Source organism: Barbus barbus (genome assembly GCF_936440315.1).
Source record: "Barbus barbus genome assembly, chromosome: 42".
Taxonomy (NCBI): Eukaryota; Metazoa; Chordata; class Actinopteri; order Cypriniformes; family Cyprinidae; genus Barbus; species Barbus barbus.
The window spans coordinates 25,992,420-25,998,419 of record NC_136720.1 but is presented as its reverse complement, the minus strand read 5'-3'; positions in this window follow the sequence as shown (position 1 = coordinate 25,998,419).

The window sequence follows — 6,000 nt, the reverse complement described above, 5'->3', positions numbered from 1 at the left end:
ATTAAGATTATAATATTTTAATTTTAAAGGAGACATTGGACGCAAAATATCTTCATTTGCATATAAATGTGTCTTAGCAGTTTGTGGACACAACCCTACAATGATAAAAATTCACTCCTTTTTTTCCACCCAAAAACCTAAACAGTCTCAATTATCAAGTCATTTTGATTTTGGAGTGAATAACTAACACTCTCTCCACCCTCAATACCACGACTGAGGTGAGACCCTTGAGCAAGGCACCGAACCCCCAACTGCTCCCCGTGTGCATAAATGACTGCCCACTGCTCCGGGTGTGTGTTCACGGTGTGTGTGTGCACTTGGATGGGTTAAATGTAGAGCACATATTCTGTGTATGGGTCACCATACTTGGCCACAGGCCACTTCACTTCACTTTTACTAAATTCTTTCATGTCTGGCTGTGCAAATCATTTTTCTCCAGACTGAATGAGGGACAATTCAAGGCAGGTTTTGTTAAAAAGCTAAATCTCAAGGATGGATCAGTACCCATTGTGTATGATCCAGCTGCACCTCCAGAAGTAAGTCTCATACTTTATGTTTTTTATGATTATTTGCGAATCACATTTGCTCTTCCACAGAAGAGAGGGGCGGGGTGAGCAGAGCTCATTAGCATGTAAATATGCACCCTAATGAGTCGCTGTGAACAGAGCTGTTTTTGACAAGGTAAAAAGGGTATTTCACGACCACTAAGAACATTTTGAGAAGACCCTAAAGAATCATACCAATTTGTGGAAAATGGGCATCCGATGTCCCCTTTGAAGCACAGCCACCACAAAATCAGACTTACTTTAAAATCATTCTGAGGTTAAATACAGATTTAAAATCATAACAAGAAATAGTTTAATAGCTATGACACTGTTTTTTGTTTAAATCAAATCTTTGCATAGCTATAACACTGGATCTAACAATGCCTTAGAAAAAAACATCTTTAAAAAATAAAGCATATACATAAAACCATATAGGAAATATTAGAGTTATCGGATAAGCATGTTATAAACTTCTGAAACATTGCGGTTTCATATTTTAGAGCAGTCACTGCAATTTATGAAAGAAATCAATTAAATCTGTGTGTGTGAAAAAAATCAGATGTAACTTTGTAATCCTTAACATTTTCATAAGTAACTGTAATTTAATTACACATTTTTTCTTAGTAACTGTAACTGATTACAGTTACTTTTATTTTGTACTTAAATTACATAATTCCATTACGTGTAACTAGTTACTCCCCAATACTGTTTGTACAAACATATACTTCAGTCTTTCTCCATTCAGGCATTTATGAGCTGTACTCGTATGAATGAATGCAAACAGCTGCCCGAGGGTGTTATGAATATGGGCTGACTTGCCTTAAATAGACTTCAGCTGGACAAAACAATACCGTCTCAATCATACGAGCGGCTCAAATCCGACACGTTTCACCTTCAACAGCTCAAACGTCTCTGTTGCATTCAATAAAAGTCATTAGTGATGTCCAGCGAGGTTATGTTAAAGCACGTCTCTATGGATGTTTTTATAAGATGACAGTACAAACCCAGCGGCCGGCCCTCATTATCATGGTCACTTCTGAAAAACAAGCTCATACGGCTCTCAAATCAACATTCGGCTCAATTAACATGTTGAGATGAGATATCCAGGGAGCACTAGTTAGTGTGCGAGTCCCTGGTGCACGAGCAGCTTTCATTTAGCAGAAACAATGGCAACACTAATGGAACATGAGAGGCTTGAAACAAAGAGCACTTTACACACACATACAGCAGAGCGCGTGTGTTTGTGCTCCACTGATAAGCATTTCTTTCAGTATTGTGTGTGCTGATGTTGCTGAAGCAGCGGCTGGAGTTATTAACACACACACACACACACTGCGGGTGTTTCATCTGTCAAATCTTAATGCAGTTAAACACCAGAGTTTAGTTCATGAAAAATGAGCAGAAGGACAAATACAAGCCGCCGTGTGAGAGAGAGATTAATGCTATGAAACGAAAGTGTGACTAAAGCCTTCCAGCTGTCTGATAAACACCTACACACTAGGCTTATTAATTAACTAAAACTGAAGCCATACAAAAACATCAACAAAATACTTGAAATAAAATGAATGTTAGCTGAATTCAAGTCAAATATTTTTTTTTAAATGTATTTTTATTTCAGCTATTTGCCAAAGCAATATTTATAATTCTCGTTTAGTTTAGCTTGAAGTACTAAAATAACTAAAACTAAATAAAATAATATATTTTTAAAAATTCTGTATATGCATAAAAAAAATTGTTACTTGAAATAAGTGTTAACTGAAACGAAATAACATTTTTATTTCAGCAAGCTAAGAAGGCAACAATTCTCATTTTTGTTTAGTTTAACCTTGAAGCACTAAAATAACTAATATGAAATAAATGACCACTAATGTATAAAAATATATTTAAAAAACCTAATAAAAATGACAAAAAACTAAAACCATAAACATTCATTATCTAAATTAGTGTTAGCTGAAATATAAAACCCTCTAACTTATTTTATTTGAGGGTATTTTTATTATTTTATTTACAAAATTTCCATTTTTCCATTTAGTTTAACTTGAAGTACTAAAATAAGTCGAAACTAAATAAACGATTACATTAAAAACTATATATAATAATTATTTTAAAAACTAAAACAAAAAACTCAGTTAACATTTATTAACCTAACCCTGCCTGACTGTTTTCATCTGCAGCACTAAATCAGCAGATCTAACTTACTCTGACTGTAAAGTTTGTGCATCTTTGGTGGTGATGGCGCAGTGGATAAGACACATGCCTTTGGTGTGAGAGACCCGGGTTCGAATCCACTGTGAGACACCAATGTGTCCCTGAGCAAGACACTTAACCCCTAGTTGCTCCAGAGGCGTGCGACCTCTGACATATATAGCAATTGTAAGTCGCTTTGGATAAAAGCGCCAGCTAAATGAATAAATGTAAATGTATTCACAAACAAGACACTTGATCTGATATTTTGCTATATGATTAAATGACATTCATACATGTATAAGTGACTGAAGTGATACTCACAAATACTTGAAACTCATGTCTCTCTCTGATCACAGATGTTATCCACTAGGATTGTGGGTCAGAGACAGACTGGAGGCCTGCATCATGAGAACATACACATTATTCAACACCTAACACACAGACACATCGCTAGAGATTATGAAGAACAGAATCACTTAAGCAGAGCAAAGTCACGTCGCCATTCTGTGTGTGTTTGTGTTTATTCACTATATCAACATGCAATTCTCTTAAACTCCTTCAGTTAATAAAAGCATAACCTGTAGAGATGAGCAGATGAGAGGAAGGACAGGAGCTTCTGTTCCTCTGTGAAGAACATGATTTCTCCAGGTAGTAGAAATTTTTGTGCTAGTTTTATGAATATTGAATACTGACGGTGGTTTGTTGAAACAGCGGCTCTACTGCAGCTTTCACAAACGTTACTCTTCGTTTCTGTTTGGGACCAATTTTGTGCCTTGAAGGATTGTGGGTATTCAGTTCAGCAGCACAGAATGATGCAATGCACGCTCAAGACTACAGTATGAATCTGAATAACGTCCGCGTAGCTCCTGGAGAAAGTTGCATAAACATTTTTAGATGATATGTGATAGATATATATATATATATATTTATGAGATTCTTATATCAAAAATATTATATATTGCATTATATATATTATATCTTGCAAAATTATAAAATGAAATGTTCCCTTACACATAAGAAAAATTGTTGTTAAAACATTTTCATAAATTAACTGGAACATTAGCAAAATATTCTTAGAACATATCTTGCATATGAATACCCAAACGTGTTTCAATCATCGATAATATTAATAATAATAATACTGATAATTAATATCATTGATAATAATAAAGAAATTCAGTTTTGCATCACAGGAATAAATTACATTTCATAATATATTAAAATAGAAAACAGTTCATTTAAATTGTAAAAATATTTCACAATTCTTATTGTCTTTTTATCAAAACCAATCTTATATATCTTATGCACACACACACATTACATATGTGTGTATACATGTATAAACAGACCATCTTTTATTATTTTATCATCTGAAGTGTGGAAGTTTGATGTTTAGTAGTGCATAAATGACACGCTTCCCCTTTAAAATAATTCAGTCTGAACAGCGATATAAGATACAACGCAGCTCTATTCTTCCTGACAAACACTCATTCATTTGGAGGCATTTAGCGGTGTGCTAATGTTATAATGTCTGAATGGGAATTTCAAAGCAATTTAGAGTGTCTGTCTCTCAGTGAATGTGTGTGTATTGATGCAGCGGTCAGATCGATGGCTGTCCTCTAATCCAGCACACTGTTTACTGACACTAAAAGACAAGAATTAACCTGCACTTGAGCAAGTCAGAGACTCCCAGAGACCCCAGAGACCCATTGATGGACCGCGAGGATTGTCCACAGGCTTGCGTGCCGCCTCCCCGGGGATCTGTTCACACCGAGAGAAAGACATTAGTGAGTAAGGAAGACATTAACGGCCCTGACACAGATGAGAGAGAGAGAGAGCGGTGAATATTCTCAATATATCCCAGCTAACAGGGAACGTTCTCAGAAGGTTCTTTTAGTCTCAACGTTACAAACAAACAATCTCCCAGTAATTTTAATAGAACGTTTGTTAACGCTCTCAAAACGTTAGCACAAAAACATTATTTATACATTTATTTACATTTATGCATTTAGCAGACGCTTTTATCCAAAGCGACTTACATTGCATTCAAGTTACAGTTTTTACATTTTATCAGCTCTTTTATGGAAAGTTGAAAGATTTTAGCTTGTCTAACATTTTTTAAATGTTACTAATTCTTTCAGAATGTTCGAACATTCAAAAGTTACGTTCTCATAATGTCTGTAAAATGATCAAATGGAATGCTCCCTTAAAGTTTGCATAACCAAGATTTTTTTTAAAACATTTAAAAAACGGCATGTTTTGAACATTCAGAGAACATTGTGCTGTTACATAATACATATAAAATAATCTGCCATCATTTACTCACCCTCCACTTATTCCTGTAAGTGTTACTTTCCTCTGCTGAACACAAAAGAAGACATTTTGAAAAATGTTGACGGTAGCCATTGGCTTCTATTGTATTTGTTTTCATACTATGGAAGTCAATGGCTACCGTCAGCTGTTTGGATTCCAACATTCCTCAAAATATCTTAAGTCGTTAAGTTAAGTCGTGACGTATTGTCAAGTATGGTGACCCATACTCGAAATTGGTGCTCTGCGTTTAACCCATCCAAGTGCACACACACAGCAGTGAGTAGTGAACAAATGCACACACACACACACACACACCGTGAACACACACCCGGAGCAGTGGGCAGCCATGCTGCGGCGCCCGGGGAGCAGTTGGGGGTTCGGTGCCTTGCTCAAGGGCACCTCAGTCGTGGTATTGAGGGTGGAGAGAGCGTTGGACATTCACTCCCCCCACCTACAATTCCTGCCGGCCGGAGACTCGAACCCACAACCTTTGGATTACGAGTCCGACTCTCTAACCATTAGGCCACGACTTCCCCCCACATCTTCTTTTGTGTTCAACAGAAGAAACTCATTAAGGTTTGGAACAACTTGAGGATGAGTAAAAAAATCTGGACATTTAAATGTTTAAGAGAACATTCAGAAGTGTTTTTATAACTTAATGGGAACGTTAGGAAAACGTTCTTAGCTGGGATGCTATATAAGCAATAGAAAGTACAATATGAAGGTGCCAGGGTGTTGCTAGGTAGTTGATAAAATCGTAGCTAGACTATGTGATTTCTAAGTGAATGCTTACTGATCAGGTAAAAATGGTAAACCTATTAACACTTGCAAAAGTGCAAAAGCTTGACATAGCATAAAAATGCTACTGACTGTATCGATACGGTTATGCAACACTGTCTTACATGTCACACACCGGCACAAAAACGCAGCAGTAACAGGTTCCAAATTCTTCTCA